This window comes from Caretta caretta, chromosome 7 (assembly GCF_965140235.1).
Source record: "Caretta caretta isolate rCarCar2 chromosome 7, rCarCar1.hap1, whole genome shotgun sequence".
NCBI classification, from domain to species: domain Eukaryota; kingdom Metazoa; phylum Chordata; order Testudines; family Cheloniidae; genus Caretta; species Caretta caretta.
Window position 1 is genome coordinate 101,276,771 of NC_134212.1, and position 17,345 is coordinate 101,294,115.

The following is a 17,345-nucleotide window of genomic DNA, read 5'->3' on the forward strand; positions in this document are numbered from 1 at the left end:
GCTTCTCTTTGCAACTGAAGTTAATTTATCCTGTCACCTAAACCTACACCTTAAAAAACATTACTAAATCCCAGTTCGCTTTGGAACAGTTTTACCACATTATACAGTTTTCCCAAAATGAACTGCCCAACTCCCTGATTTTGCCTTTTACATAAACCCCAACAGCCTTTTCAAAGGGCAGAAGCTTCTCCTTCAGGCTACTCGCTCTTTAGTAATGCCATGAATTGATTCTCTACATATGTTAAGCATTAAACAGTGGTGACAAGTTAATTACAGAGTTATCAGGAGATAAAGAAGTCACGGTAACACAAGTTACAGTACAACTACTATAGTTTCCTATGGATCTTCTGTGTAGTTGCTGAATAAATGGTGTAATTAACTTGTCATGGATGAGACTGCAGATAGAAGCTGCCAAACCCATCCTTACAAGCTCCTAAATACACGTATTTGGCTACATTGATGTCAAAATCTTTGAGTAAAAGTTGCTTCTATCCTACCAAATACAAGCAAGATTGTAGGAAAGTTTTAGTGTTTAGGGTATTCCTACTTATAAATCTAACCAAGTCTATGAGCAAAACTATACTGTTTTATTTTTACTAAATGTTGATAAACCTATATTGTATGGATATACAAAGCACTCACAAAACGCTGTTGGAAAAAACCAAAATACATAAGCAACTTCAGAACTTTTAGAATGAGTATACTGTATTTCTAGGTAAGTAGGAGAAATCTCCTATGGTATTAAGGAAATCATTTTTGTTTTCCAGATCTAAGACTATTTCAACTTGATAGACGTGATGGCACTTAAACAGGCTTTCAAAGGAAAACACTGAGAAGGCACTGCTCCAGCTAGCCAAATTTAAGAATTGTACACAAAGAATAAAAAGCCCTCTACATTTTCTGGAAGAGAAAAATCAACTACTAAACTAGTAATTATGGTTTGAGACAAGATATTCTAAAGGTGCGAACACTGGGCAGGGAACCAAAGCGCCCCATCCACTTCTGTGGTGGAGTTAATAAAAACCCTGCAGATCTCAGTCTGTTGGGCAGGAGTGGATGTAAAGCGCATGTCACCTCTGTGAACTTCTTCCACCCTTCTCTCCAAAAATCCTGTAGAAGCGCTGCCAGAGTTAGGGATTTATGCACAAGGAGAACATGCTCACCACAACTGAGCACAGTGGGACAGCTGAAAGAATAGGGACCATTTTTAATGGTCTTTTAATGGACCCATTGCCCCTGGGTTATGAGGGGAGGGAAAATAGACTGTATCTGAGGTAAGGGAGAACCGAAGTGCCCAGTTCAGGTGGGGACACAGAACCACCAGGTGCATACGTGGAGACGGCAAGAGGTATTTATATCTTGTGTCCTCCAGACAGAACTCTGTCTCATCACAGACAAACAGCACCCCTCCACACATCCACAGGATCAGAATAAGGACTGTGTCTTTTACGATCTGCTGTGAGTATTGCACTAGTTGCCTTTTTTCTTTTGACACTGAGAAGAAACTTTTCCTTCGCTACCAGATTGGCCGATGCAGGATGGGTGGGTTTTGGATTTTTTATTGGTTGGATTTTTTTTGCTTTCCCCATGGCAGTTCAGGGACTCATTAGGGTAGGTCAGGAGGTTAGGTCAAGATGTCACAACTTAGGAGGTAGTAACTGGGCAGTGCAGGTATCATTCCATAAAGGTTTGATTCCCTGCTAAACCAGCTTGGAAGTGGATTTAAGGGAAGGCATCCCCTAACAAAGCTGGGGAATTGGCTCTTAATATCTGTACACCAGGGAGAGAAAGCCTCCTTTTTTTTATCCCTGCCCCGTAACAAGGGGAGGGCAGCAGCATCCCCGCAATTGGCCAGGACTAGGTTGAAAAGAGGGAATAGGTGATAATGATTAAGGAAAGAATGACGACAAGAATGTACAACTTACTGTCCGTTATACCCAGATGTAGGAAGTTTTAAAAGGTGTGACTTAATTATACCACACACATTTCATCCTGTTTTCTTCCTGAATGGACCAGGTAAGGACTGGGTTGGTAGGAGAAGGGCATAAGCTCATTAAATCTCCTTGGGAATTCCGCATGACAATTACTTCTGACTCGGTTGACAAACCTACCTCAACAGGTAGGGAGGAATTTTTCTGTGGGCAGGCACCAATAGTAGATTCCATACTATGGGTCCATTGAAGCTACATTTGCTATGCAATCAAGGGAAGACTAAAGGCCATATACACAGTTCAGCAGCATACCATTTCTATATAGTTACCTTGGTCTCCAATGGACTGCCAACATTCAACGGGTTCTCAGTCGAAAACTTTCACATTTCCACGAAATGGTTAACCCTAGCCCCCGCCCCAAACAGAATATTCCACAAGAAATCCCATGGAATTTCTAATCTGGCATATGTTTCCCTCATACTCCCCGCATAGCGACAATTTGGACTCAAGAATTAATCAGCTCTGCCACTAAGTGACCTTGAGCAAGTCACTTATTCACACTGTATCTTTATTTCACTGCTTGAAAAAGAAGATAGTCACCCATGATACAGAGAGAGAATTAATACTTATAAGGTGCTTTGAAAATTTGAAATACTATAGAAGTGTGACATTCTATCATTTAATAAGGTAAAAGCAGAGACCAAAATGAAAAAAAAAAAGAATTAAAAAATGAAAAAGATGCAGAAATTAACAATAACTACACTATGACTTGCTTGGGAATGATGAAGTAGCAAAGAGGATTTTTATATTTACTGTCTATATTTTTACAGTTTGTATTACAAATATAGCAATAAACCAATACTCCTTATTAACCTTTATTTTGCCTTCTCCTTACATTAAAAAGAGGAGTGACCGATTTGGCACCATATTACCAAATATTTTCTACACAGCAAACAATTATCTCAGCCCAGATTGAGCAGATGAGGAGTTCTGGAACATAGTTCATGCTGGCTACAATATTACTGGTTTGCTTCACTTTTTTCCACCATAGGGAGATTTTGTATGACAGAAGTGGATACGGGGCATTTGAAGGATTTAATTTTGTTGTTGTAGGACAGGCCTTAAGGAGTCACCTATTTGCTTGACATAGCAAGAGATCTGGTATTTCCATTTTATCTCAGATCCAAGATGATGAAAATACTAGGAGGCAACCAGATCTCCCAATTCACTGTAGCCTGAGGGAAGGGAGGACAGGGTGACCTGCAATAAAACAAGAATGAGGAGGAAAACTGAAATATTTAGGATTACTCTGTTCCCACCTGCAGATTCCAGATGCAGAGGCCTACTGATACCGCTAGTTTATGAGTGCTTGCAGGCTTCTACTGTAGGAAATACTCTGAATCTGGACCCAACTCCACAGTGCTCATAAAACCAAGAACCCCATTACTAGGAATTTTTTTCCAGTTGTCTCTTTCATGTACTATAGGATTGTACAGTGTAAATTTCAGTGAGATATTTAAAGTGAGGTTTTATTTTGAAAAGGGTTCACAAAAAATGGCACCTTCTTACTCATCAAGTCTGCTTTCTGGGTGCATTAGTTATATCTCATTATTCAGTGATGAGAATGCAGATTTTTAAAACCACTTTTTACTAGTTGGCCCTGAAGGATCAACACTGTTCTGGGAAAGCCTAACTTTATTTTTTCCAGCCTTACATAGCCACAGAATTGATAACTAAGTTCTGCTTTTAGTGCCATCCACACCAACCCATTTTGTCTTCAAATTATGCCTTTAAGAACTTCGCCTAAACGCAGTAGGTTGCAAAGGTGCAGCCAACAACATAATTTGAGATTGGTGGGATTCTATAGGTGTAAAAGAGATTAGCATTTGGCCAACTGAATCTTTACTACTGTGATCTTGAATTTGCAGGCCTGACAGCCAAGAAAGGCTCTCTTTTTATTTGTAAAATAAACAAATGGGATCTGGAAATCACTGAGACGCACTGTGTGTGGACCCCCACGATGCCTTTTTCAAAGAGTCACTTTCGGAGAAAGAGCACGCTTTAAGTTTCATCTCATTCGCTTGAAAATTTCCTATTCAGAATGTCCCAGCTGCATACCACCCTACACTAGAGAAATGCACAGCATGTTACAAGACCTTAGCATAGCTTTAAAAACACCCAAACAACCAAACAAAGGGAGGCAAGGGGAAGAAACCAAACTCTTCAAGCACTTTCCCAGGCTGTTCAAAGGAGAACTGCAGGCACAGCAAAAAAAAGTCTGAAGAGGAGACTTTTAAACCTGCTCTCCCTCCCCCACTTCTGGTTTTTTAACTACACTAGGGGATTTCAATGACTTTCTAACAAATAAACATGCTGCCCAGCTCCCTCTTTCCCTTGTACGAACAACCCTAAACCAGCAGGCCCAGTTATTCCGCATGTGCCAGCACAAGCCCCATTCCTAAGCAGAGCCGCAGCAAAAGGGAGGAGCCAGGGGCGGCGTTTGCATTTGCAAGCGAATAAAGCCTCCGGAGCTTCCACACCAACCCCCTGACCTGCAGCGGGGGAAGGAGGGGAGCGGGGACTGAAAACACCAGCCCAGACTCTACTTTGCCCCTCTCACCCGCTTTGCACCGCCATCGCTGGCTTTAGAGGGGCCGCAAGAAAATGCCCCAGCACTCACCGCTCTGCAGAACGGATTACAAGAGAGAAAAAAAAAAACCAACAACCAAAAAAACCCCTAAGACTTCACCACAAGAACAAACGCAGCAGCCCGCGCACACAAGTTGGAGCAGCGGCTCCTGCCGCCGGAAGCGCGCTTAATTTCCTCATACGCAATTTGCAGGAGTTAGCTTCAGCGTCACGTGCCCAAATCCTCTCGCGCCCGGAGCCCGGCTGCACCCCGGCGCACCTGCGAGCCCGCCCAGCGGGCATTAAAATGGAGCGGCCGCAGGAGCCTCGGAGGCGCTGCAGTAACCTGTGGCTGGGGGGGGAGAGAGAGAGACTGACTGACTGACTGACTGCCTGCGGTTGTTGTATGAAAGGGGAAAGCAGGCCACCGGGAGGGTTAGTGAAGGGCCTGGCTAGGGTGGGAGGTTTCCTGCGAAATTTGCAGGAAAAAGGTGAAAACCGCATAGATCCCGCTTCTTCTTTTTTTTTTTTTTTAGCTTCAGTCTGTACCATCAACACAAAGAACAAGCATTGCTGCTCCTGCTGCATCGAAATAAAACCCAGACCACCTTAGTGCATGAAGCCGGGGAGGGGAGGACTAGATCTGGTACCCAGATCCAGCTGGCTCTTGCCCACTTTTTGGCTCCAGACCCCCAAATTGTACCACTAAAGGGAGAATGAGTGTGGTGTCTACTGAACCAAAAAATCTGGCTCCTGATTCATCCTGGCTTACTAGCACTGGAAAAATGTACGTGTGGTTTCTGGATCCTGCCACTTTTTAGCCCCAGTACTCCCAAGTTCTAAACACTAAAAATGTAGTAGCTCCTAGGGCAGCCAACAATGCCGACATTGTTGCAGATTGATGTGCAACAGGAGCTGGATCCAGACAGCATTTGTATTCCAAACTGCAAAATTCTACCAGTTAAATCACAAATATGTGTGTGGTACTATCCGCTCTCACCCCCATCACATCTGAGCGCCTCACAAATCTTTAATGTATTTATCCTCATGAGAGCCCTGTAACGGGACCATGCTGTTATTCCCGTTTTACAGATGCCACAGAGAGCCTAAGTGACGTGCTGAGGGTCATGCAGCATGAGTGCTGGAGCAGGGAATTAATCCCAGGCGCCACTAGTTCTCGGCCCATACTCTAACCAGTTAGAAATCTTTCCTCTCAGAAGTACAGCTGTCCCAAATTGACTGCAAACATCCAGACTCCAGTGTATCCTTATAGAATAAAAAGACCCACAAAAATACAGGTTCAGGGTGAAGGCTAAAAATTGTCTGGATTCAGATGCTGGGTATGAGTTCTTGTGATGCTACGTCTAGTTCTTGAGTATGGGTATGAGTTCTTGTGACCTATGTGTATTTGGGCATGGACTTTTTGCATGGATTAAAAGTAATTACACTTGTTCTCTCTCTAGGCAATGGAATTTGGCTGCTTGCTGCCAAAATTGGTAGTGTCCAGCAGGACCCAAGAGCTGGATCCAGGTTTATGCAGCCCTCGTATGCTGAGATATACCCAGGTTTGGATTTTCTTTGATACAGTAAAATAAACTAGATCTGTGTTCTATTTTAATAGCTTTTGGGGTTGATGGTCAAAGACTGGTGGGATCCAGACAGATCTAGCTGCTATACTTTTCTGACTTTGTAAAGTGGGAAAGATAGGGAGGTAAGTTTATAAATAGAGAGTTTGCAAAGTGGGATGCTTAGTGTTTATAAAAGAGGCAATATGGCGTGAGGAGAAGGGTTAGGGTTTGTGCATAGGAAGGCAGGCTGTAGGGTGAGAGTTAGCCAAGTTTATAAACAATAGAGAGAAGGCAAGTGAGGGGAGGGTTACTAAATCTTACAAGAAGGTGGAAGCTCTTATTTCTAATTAAATGCAAAAATATTTTTGTGAGGACAACAATATTTCAGTATGTGAAGCTTAATCCCAAATTTATTGGGCCTAATTTTAAGGGTCTTTACATTTAGCTGAGAGATTCTCAGGGGGTTAAAAGCTGGAGGCTGTCAAACAAGGGAGGCATCCACTTAAATGAGGGAGATTTTAAATGACTCCTTTTGGCATTCTACAAAATTCTTCTTTGTAAGAGAAGTACGTTGTAAATAAAAATGCATTACATTAATTCCAAAAATGGTCTGGTTCTGCAGTCTAAAACTTTCAAGAGTTTGCCTGAGTAAAGACTCCAGGTTAAGGACCAAAAAGGATTTCTCCTTTCCAATTAGGATGACCAGATGTCCCGGTTTTATAGGGACAGCCCCAATATTTAGGGCTTTTTCTTATATAGGTGACTATTACTCCCCACCCCATGTCCTGATTTTTCATACTTGCTATCTGGTCACCCCATTTCCAGCTGGCAGCACTATAATATGGGCCTTGAGGGCTGACTTAAAATTTGGTAATTGCTGACTAGACTACTACTATGCTGGGGCATTGCAGAACTCCTAGTACTCCTAACTTTTTGAGGAGCAATCTTTCTGAACACCAGGCCTAGCTCTGCTGTATGCTCTCTAGCCCTTTAACCTTAAAACTGCTTAACAGGTCTGAAAGTAGCATGTTTGCCATAAGTATGTTTGGCTGTCTTTCCCCTCTAGATAGGGAAAGTGTAGTTTAATTTTGACTGAAGAATCACTTCTAAAATAGTCATCAGGTAAAAATGTCCTGATCTCCAAACAATTTCCTGCTGTTAGCTGCTACCCACAAAGAAATTGGTTTAAAATGACAGGCTTAAGTGATCTCAAGGCTGAATGGCAATTAATGTAAATAGTTTAACAATATATAAATCACATCCAAAGTACTTGACGTGAACAGTTTTTTAATTAAACATTTGCCGTTGAACACAAAAATACCTACATTACAACAGAGAAGAAAAATGGAAAAGTCGTTTCGTTGTTTGCAATAGATTGTAACCAATTAGAGAAATGTGGTTAATATGTTCTGATATTTTTGTGCATTGAGAATTAATCACTATTACTTGCCTCTGCAGCAGCCATTAATGAACAACCGATTCTTAGAAAATTGTGTTAATTTCCTGTATGGCACTACTGGACAAATACATTTAGGCATGATAACGGGCTACACATGCTGATGAGACTGGATTTTTAATAGGATATGTTTTAATATAGCCCAGGTCACTTGTAAATGAAATGTTATTACCATTGTGTGGTCCAAAACACGTTAAGTGGCCTTGTGAAATAAGTGATCTCAGCTCACTTCTAATGGCCCAGTTTGGTTCTTAGTCAAGTCAAGAGTCCAAATAGGAATTGCAGGTATCCACATCACAGAATTTTCCATCATGTTTTGACGGCAGCGGACACTCTTATTTGTATCAACAGAAAGGTTCAGGAGAGTCTGAGTTAGGCCCTGATCCTGTACATGTGTAAACATTCTTTAATGAGATTACTCTCATGCTTAAAGATAAGCCCATTCATAAGTGTTTGGACGATTAGACAGAAGACTGAACTATTGTCAAGGTTGGTCCCTCCATGTTAGAATTAAGATCCATTGGTAATGCAGTGTGGGGGAGTCATCTCTGCTCTACCCGTTGTTCTATAGACAACTTTATTTTCTACCCCAATCATTCTGACCTCTTTCCCTGACATAAAACTGTGATTTAAAAACAATGACAAACACGTTAATATTTTTTGTTGCTTTGTTAATTGTGCTTCATTCAAAATGCATGGCTGGGGGGAAATCAATGTTTTGACAAAATAGAAAAGCACATTATAGTTTAAATATTTTTATTATTGTATATGCAGGGCTTGTTCAAATGAATGGCACATACTGTATTTTGGCACTGTATTTTCTCTGAACGTAGAGTCCACCTAGCAATTGTCATTACATGAAAGCAATATACTTTTCAAAATATCTTCAATCAATTGTTGCACATATTAACCATAATGCATACATGATATCCTCTATATATCTGAGAAAGTCTATTTCACCAGTACAGATACAGGAAAAGGATACCTAGACTTCATGAAGATGGGTGCCCCTGTCTTGCAATAAGTTCTGTGCAGCCAGAACATACACCCATGCAGAACGAGTCCCCCATATTTGCGCATAGAAGTTGAAAAGTGTCACATGATCTAATAGAATAATTAGCATGAAATGCTTGGACCGTCTCATTCCCTCTCATTGAAAAATTGTTTTGGTAATTTTTATGTACACAATACTGTCTAAGGTAAAAGGAGTCTTAAAAGCTTTGGCCTGTTATTTTCTTATTCTTAGAGGGTATTAGAAACAATATAGAAAGTTGTTTTTTTAAAGAAACTCTTTAAACTCCCTGACTGTGTCATTCTAAATCTATACAATTGTATTTTTAAGCAATACAGAACTAGAGTTCTTTGAGAAAATTAACAAAATAATGTATGAGAGAGAATGATTGAATGTAATCGAATTAGGCTTGCAAACACTTTTGATAAACAATCTCAAACTTTTGTGGAAGGACTTTACTGAGCCAATGTCTTTAATTGCATTTGGCCAAACTTGCTTTCGAATAGAATTGGGCTTTGTAAGGGTTTTGTGATACAGAAGATTTACCCCCAGCTACAGTAATATAGACTTGGCTTGCTTTTTAAGTCATATCATGGTTTTGGTTCTAAAAATGATTAGGAAATAGGAAGCAGTTCTCAGGGTTGAAAGAATTTGATGGTGAGATACCCCATGTATATTTAGGTTTCAGAGTAGCAGCCGTGTTAGTCTGTATTTGCAAAAAGAAAAGGAGTACTTGTGGCACCTTAGAGACTAACCAATTTATTTGAGCATGAGCTTTCGTGAGCTAGAGCTCACTTCATCGGATGCATATGCTCAAATAAATTGGTTAGTCTCTAAGGTGACACTAGTACTTCTTTTCTTTTCATGTATATTTACTGTTTTTAGAATATAAATGAGGAAAAGTGTACTTCTCTGAATGCAGGAATGCTTTCTATTATAGACTCATAGACTTTAAGGCCAGAAGGGATCATCATGATCATCTAGTTGACCTGCACATCACCTCTCCCACTCACTCCCGAAATAGGCTCATCACCTCTGACTGTTACAGAAGTCCTCAAATCATGATTTAAAGACTTCAAATTACTGAGGGTTTGTCTACACTAGCACTTTACAGCGCTGCAACTTTCTCACTCAGAGGTGTGAAAAAACACCGCCCTGAGCGCAGCAAGTTTCAGCACTGTAAAGTGCCAGTGTAGACAGTGCACCAGCACTGGGAGCCAGGCTCCCAGCACTGGTAGCTACGCCCCTCATGGAGGTGGGTTTTTTTAGAGCCCTGGGAAAGTTCTCTCCCAGCGCTCTGCCGCGACTACAGAAGCCACGTTAAAGCGCTGCCGCGGCAGCACTTTAACATTGCCAGTGTAAATTAGCCCTCAGAATCCACCATTTACAATAGTTTAAAACTGCAAGTGACTCCATGCTGTAGAGGAAGGCAAAAAAAAAAAACCAACCAAACACCCCAGGGTCTCTGCCAATCTGATTTGGGGGGAAATTCCTTCCTGACCCCAAATAATGTCATGATCATGTTGGCAAGACCCACCAGCCAGACGCCTGAGAAAGAATTCTCTGTAGTAATTCAGAGCCCTCCCCATCTAGTGCCCCATCACCGGCTGTTGGAGATATTTGCTGCTAGCAGTCGCAGATCGGCTGCATGCCATTATAGACAGTCTTATCATCCCCTCCATAAACGTATCAAGATCAGTCTTGAAGCCAGTTAGCTATTTTGCCCCCACTGTTCCCCTTGGAAAGCTGTTCCAGAGTTTCACTCCTCTGATGGTTAGAAACTTTTGTCTAATTTCAAGCCGAAACTTATTGATGGCCAGTTTATATCCATTTGTTCTTGTGTCCATACTAGCGCTTAATTTAAATAACTCCTCTCCCTCCCTGGTATTTATTCCTCTGATGTATTTATAGAGAGCAATCATATCTCCCCTCATCTTCCTTTTGGTTAGGCTAAACAAGCCAAGCTCTTAGAGTCTGCTTCCATAAGGGCTCATCCTAGAAGCCCTTCTCTGTATTTGTTTCAGTTTGAATTAATCTTTCTTAAACATGAGATATCAGAATAGCACACAATATTCCAGATGAGGTCTCACCAGTGATTTGTATAGTGGTGCTAACACTTCCCTCTTGCTAGAAATAACTTGCCTGATGCATCCTAGGACTGCAGTAGCTTTTTTCATGGCCTCATCACATTGGTGGCTCATATTCATATGATCAACCAGTACATCAGTCTTTCTCCTACTTTGTCACTTCCAACTGTTATGTCCTCATCTTACAGCAAAAATTCTTGTTGTTAGTCCCTAAGTGCATGAACTTGACCTTTGCACTATTAAATTTCATTCCATTGCTATTACTCCAGTTTTCAAGGTCATCCAGATCTTGTATGATATTCCAGTCCTCCAGTGTATTGGCGATACCTTCCAACTCTGTCACCCACAATTTTTTATTAGCACACTCCTACTTTTTGTGCCAATGTCATTAATAAAAATGTTAAATAAGATTGGTCCCAAGACCGATCCATGGGAAACTCCACTAGTAACCTCCCTCCAGCCCAACAGTTCATCTTTCAGTATGATCCGTTGTAATCACCCCTTTAACCATTCCTTGTCCATCTTTCAATTCTCATCGTAATCCCCATCTTTTCCAATTTAACTGATAATTTCCCATGTGGAACTGTATCAAATGCCTTACTTTAATCCAGGTAGATTACATCTACTGCATTTCCTTTGTTTAAAAAAATCAGTTATCTTCTCAAAAAAAGAGATCAGGTTGGTCTGCCTGATCTATCTTTTGTAAAATCATGTTTTATTTTATCCCAATTACCATTTACCTCTATGTCCTTAACTACTTTCACTTTTAAAATTTGTCTTCTAAATCTGATATTGTTCAATGTATTAACGATTGAATATCTTAAAGATTGTAATCTGGACATTTGCCAGTGACACCCAAATTATTTAAACTACTGTAGTTATGAGGGATTGTGAGGAAATATTTAAGCAGCTGGGTGGCTGGGTTCCCATTATGGCAGATGAAACTCAGCATTGACAACTGGAAGGCGATATACTATGGAAGAAATAAATTAAACTTCTGAAACAGACTGATGGGTTCTGAATTAACCTCTCAGGAAAAACATCTAGGTGTAATCATGAACATTTAATGAACGTGTCTGCTCAATGAGCAGCAGCAATCCAACAAGCAAATAAAATGCTGGAATGTATTAAGAAAGAGTCAGAGAATAGCACGGTAAAAAATGTAATGGCATTATATAAACTAGTGGTATAGTCTCACCTGACATGTTATATTTAGTTATGGTTGTCTTATCTCAAAATGCATATATCTGAAATAGGAAAGTTCTATACAGGGGCAAGAGGAATGGTTAGATGCACAGTAGAAGGGGCTTGTATAACAGATAAGACCTTTAAAACGTGTATCTGTATTAGTTTGTCAAGGAGTTAAGAAGGAATGTGCTAAAAGTATATGGAGGTATAATAATCAATGTGGGCTAATCAAATGGTATAATTAGTGACTTAGATGTACAACGTTATACAAAAAATGCCTGGCCTTAGCTTTGGCTTTTGCCTAAAATAAAAATCCAATTCAATTAAAAGTAGAACTAGCAGATACTCCAGACCCAGAAGCCTCAAATAACCAACAAAACCAACCAAACTAGGAGGAGTGGTAGATACGCTGGAGGGCAGGGATAGGATACAGAGGGACCTAGACAAATTGGAGGATTGGGCCAAAAGAAATCTGATGAGGTTCAATAAGGATAAGTGCAGGGTCCTGCACTTAGGACGGAAGAACCCAATGCACAGCTACAGACTAGGGACCGAATGGCTAGGCAGCAGTTCTGCGGAAAAGGACCTAGGGTGACAGTGGACGAGAAGCTGGATATGAGTCAGCAGTGTGCCCTTGTTGCCAAGAAGGCCAATGGCATTTTGGGATGTATAAGTAGGGGCATTGCGAGCAGATCGAGGGACGTGATCGTTCCCCTCTATTCGACACTGGTGAGGCTTCATCTGGAGTATTGTGTCCAGTTTTGGGCCCCAGACTACAAGAAGGATGTGGATAAATTGGAGAGAGTCCAGTGAAGGGCAACAAAAATGATTAGGGGTCTGGAACACATGACTTATGAGGAGAGGTTGAGGGAACTGGGATTGTTTAGTCTGCAGAAGAGAAGAATGAGGGGGGGATTTGATAGCTGCTTTCAACTACCTGAGAGGTGGTTCCAGAGAGGATGGTTCTAGACTATTCTCAGTGGTAGAAGAGGACAGGAGAAGGAGTAATGGTCTCAAGTTCAAGTGGGGGAGGTTTAGGTTGGATATTAGGAAAAACTTTTTCACTAGGAGGGTGGAGAAACACTGGAATGTGTTACTTAGGGAGGTGGTAGAATCTCCTTCCTTAGAAGTTTTTAAGGTCAGACTTGACAAAGCCCTGGCTGGGGTGATTTAATTGGGGATTGGTCCTGCTTTGGACAGGGGGTTGGACTAGATGACCTCCTGAGGTCCCTTCCAACCCTGATATTCTATGATTCTATGAACAATTATAAAAACCAAGCCCAATGATGCTCCCCATCCCCACACAAACATTGGCCCCCAACAAAATCCTTTCTCTCCCCAAACATAGGTAAGCTATTCTGAACAAATCTGGGCTATTTCAGACTAAGGGAGCATATGTTCCACAGCTGAGGTCTTCCCTCAGAAAACATCCTGCTGTCTCAAGTGCTTCCTCACAAGTATCTCCATTGATCACAACTGCGACAGCATGTGGAGAAAACTGGGCTGTCAAGCAGGCAGGTCTTAAGTTGTTCAGGGCTTTCTAGTTCAAGACCAACACCTTAAATTCTACCCAGAAACCAATAGAAAGCCAGCACAAACAGACTCCAGATTGCTAGTACTGTTAAGATATACTGCTTATTCAGCAGGCTGTTGCATTTTTTACCAACTTCAGTTCTGGGTTGGTTTAAGATCTAGCCCCATGTAGAACAGGTAACCATAATCAAATCCTGAGATGAAAAAGGCCTCGATCACATTCACAGAGTTTATATTTGAAAGAACTAATCATAACTGATTACTGTCACCTAGAATCCTACTTTCGACATCTCTGACTCAAAGAATATTTCCAACACACCTCTAAACAACATACTAACCCACAGAATCCTTCCTACCAAGACTAGAAAAAGAAGGATTCTGTGTGGACCCCTCCTGAAGGTCGAAACAACAGACTGGACTTCTACATAGAGTGCTTCCGTTGACGTGCATGGGCTGAAATTGTGGAAAAGCAGCATCACTTGCCCCATAACCTAAGCCGTGCTGAACACAATGCCATCCACAGCCACAGGAACAACTCTGACATCATAATCAAAAAGGCTGATAAAGGAGGTGCTGATGTCATCATGAATAAGTTGGAATATGAATAGGAGGCTGCAAGGCAGCTCTCTAACTCCACATTCTACATGCCATTATCCTCTGATCCCACTGAGGATTACCAAAGGAAACTACACCATCTGCTCAAGAAACTCCCTCAAAAAGCACAGGAACAGATCTGTGCAGACACATGCCTAGAACTCCGACCAGGGGTATTCTATCTGCTTCCCAAGATCCATAAACCTAGGAATCCTGGATGCCCCATCATCTCACGCATTGGCACCCTAACTGCAGGATTGTCTGGCTACGTGGACTCTCTCCTCAGGCCCTACGCTACCAGCACTCCCAGCTATCTTCGAGACACCACTGACTTCCTGAGGAAACTACAATCCATCGGTGATCTTCCAGAAAACACCATCCTGGACACTATGGATGTAGAAGCCCTCTACACCAACATTCTACACAAAGATGGACTACAAGTTATCAGGAGGAGTATCCCCAATAATGTCACGGCAAACCTGGTGGCTGACCTTTGTCCTCACCCACAACTGTTTCAGATTTGGGGACAATATATCCCTTCAAGTCAGTGGCACTGCCATGGGTACCCGCATAGGCCCACAGTATGCTAACATTTTTATGGCTGACTTAGAACAACGCTTCCTTAGCTCCCGTCCCCTAACACCCCTACTCTACTTGCGCTACATTGATGACACCTTTATCTGAACCCATGGAAAAGAAGCCCTTGAGGAATTCCACCATGATTTCAACAATTTCCATCCCACCATCAACCTCAGCCTAGACCAATTCACACAAGCGGTCCATTTCCTGGACACTACTGTGCTAATAAGCGATGGTCACATAAACACCACCCTATACCAGAAACCTACTGACCACTATACTTACCTACATGCTTCCAGCTTCCATCCAGGACACACCACATGATCCATTGTCCACAGCCAAGCTCTAAGATACAACCGCATTTGCTCCAATCCCTCAGACAGAGACAAACACCTACAAGATCTCTATCAACCATTCTTGAAACTACAGTACCCACCTGCTGAAGTGAAAAAACAGATTGACAGAGCCAGAAGAGTACCCAGAAGTCACCTACTACACGACAGGCCCAACAAAGAAAATAACAGAACGCCACTAGCTGTCACCTTCAGCCCCCAACTAAAACCTCTCCAGCGCATCATCAAAGATTTACAGCCTATCCTGAAAAATGATCCCTCACTCTCACAGGTCTTGGGAGACAGACCAGTCCTCACTTACAGACATCCCCCCAACCTGAAGCAAATACTCACCAGCAACCACACAACAAAGACACTAACCCAGGAACCTATCCTTCCAACAAAGCCCAATGCCAACTTTGTCTACATATTTATTCAAGTGACACCATCATAGGACCTAATCACATTAGCCAAGCCATCAGGGGCTTGTTCACCTGCACATCTACCAATGTGATATATGCCATCATGTGCCAGCAATTCCCCTCTGCCATGTACATTGGCCAAACCAGACAGTCTCTATGCAAAAGAATAAATGGACACAAATCTGACATCAGGAATCATAACATTCAAAAACCGGTAGGAGAACACTTCAACCTGTCTGGCCACTCAGTAAAAGATTTAAGGGTGGCAATTTTGCAACAGAAAAGCTTCAAAAACAGACTCCAGTGAGAAACTGCTGAGCTTGAATTAATATGCAAATTAGAGACCATTAATTTGGGTTTGAATAGAGACTGGGAGTGGCTGGGTCATTACACATATTGAATCTATTTCCTTAAGTTAAGTATCCTCACACCTTCTTGTCAACTGTCTAAATGGGCCATCTTGATTATCACTACAGAAGTTTTTTTCTCCTGCTGATAATAGCTCATTTTAACTAATTAGCCTCTCACAGTTTTTATGGTAACTTCCAACTTATCTGTATGTGTGTATGTATATATATATATAATCTCTCCTTACTATATGTTCCATTCTATGCATCCTGTGAAGTGGGCTGGAGCCCACGAAAGCTTATGCTCTAATAAATTTGTTAGTCTCTAAGGTGCCACAAGTACTCCTGTTCTTTTAGCCTAGCTGCTGGAGATTTTAAGAGTGACATCTGGTATCAAACCTCATGTTTACAGGGATAACTTGATCACTAGTGGGATCCAGAAATGAATGTTTTCCCCCTTTTGGTAAAGGTATATATCATTACGCAATGGACCAGGTGCTTGAGGATTTACACAAACCTGAGGAGTATTGGGCATAGGCCACTCTTAGTGGCAGGAGAGTGGATTACATAGGAGTAATGGTGTAGTAGTCCAGTGGATCCCAAGTGGCTCTTTAATGTGTCTCCTGCAGCTTATAGAGTCACAGACTTTAAGGTCAGAAGGGACCATTATGATCGTCTAGTGTGACCTCCTGCACAACGCAGGCCACAGAATCTCACCCACCGACTCCTGTAATAAACCCCTAACCTATGTCTGAGCTATTGAAGTCCTAAAATCATGGTTTAAAGACTTCAAAGTGCAGAGAATCCTCCAGCAAGTGACCCATGCCCACGCTGCAGAGGAAGGCGAAAAATCCCCAGAGCCTCTGCCAATCTTCCCTGGAGGAAAATTCCTTCCCAACCCGAAATATGGAGATCAGCTAAACCCTGAGCATGTGGGCAAGACTCACCAGCCAGACACCCAGGAAAGAATTCTCTGTAGTAACTCAGATCCCACCCCATCTAACATCCCATCACAGGCCATTGGGCATATTTACCGCTAATAGTCAAAGATCAATTAATTGCCAAAATTAGGCTTACGATTCCCTCCCTAAACGGCTCACATCATACGATTCCCTCCCTAAACTTATCAGGCTTAGTCTTGAAGCCAGATAGTCTTTTGCCCCCACTGCTCCCTTGGAAGGCTGTTCCAGAACTTCACTCCTCTAATCGTTAGAAACCTTCATCTAATTTCAAGTCTAAATTTCCTGATGGCCAGCTTATATTCATTTGTTCTTGTGCCCACATTGGTACAATAGTTCCTTTCCCTCCCTGGTATTTATCCCTCTGATATATTTATAGAGAGCAATCATATCTTCCCTCAGCCTTCTTTTGGTTAGGCTAAACAAGCCAAGTTCTTTGAGTCTCCTTTCATAAGACAGGTTTTCCATTCCTTGGATCATTCTAGTAGCCCTTCTCTGTACCTGTTCCAGTTCATCCAATTCATCCTCCTTAAACATGTAAGACCAGAACTGCACACAGTATTCCAGATGAGGTCTCACCAGTGCCTTGTATAACGGTACTAACACTTCCTTATCGCTACTGGAAATACCTCGCCAGATGCATCCCAAGACCGCATTAGCTTTTTTCACAGCCATATCACATTGGCGGCTCATAGTCATCCTGAGATCA

At 41.9% G+C, this 17,345-nt stretch overlaps 1 protein-coding gene and 1 long non-coding RNA gene across 5 annotated transcripts in view; one reads left to right on the top strand and one right to left on the bottom strand.

Moving 5' to 3' along the window:
• MGMT (O-6-methylguanine-DNA methyltransferase) overlaps positions 1–2,284 on the bottom strand; it is a 311,394-nt gene extending 309,110 nt beyond the window's left edge. Inside the window, exon 1 of the mRNA XM_075131014.1 lies at positions 2,261–2,284. The gene's annotated coding sequence lies outside the window, so the exon portion shown is untranslated. The remainder of the gene's footprint in view (positions 1–2,260) is intronic.
• A 2,058-nt stretch (positions 2,285–4,342) lies between these two features.
• On the top strand, positions 4,343–16,010 carry LOC125639877 (uncharacterized). 4 transcript variants are annotated; one of them, XR_007357625.2, is made up of 3 exons: positions 4,352–4,994; positions 6,023–6,124; positions 13,677–16,010. It is a non-coding gene; the product is annotated as an uncharacterized LOC125639877 (long non-coding RNA). The 4 variants fall into 4 exon arrangements; XR_007357624.2 differs by having other exon boundaries at positions 4,353–5,346; XR_007357623.2 differs by having other exon boundaries at positions 4,357–4,900.
• The last annotated feature ends 1,335 nt before the right edge of the window (positions 16,011–17,345 follow it).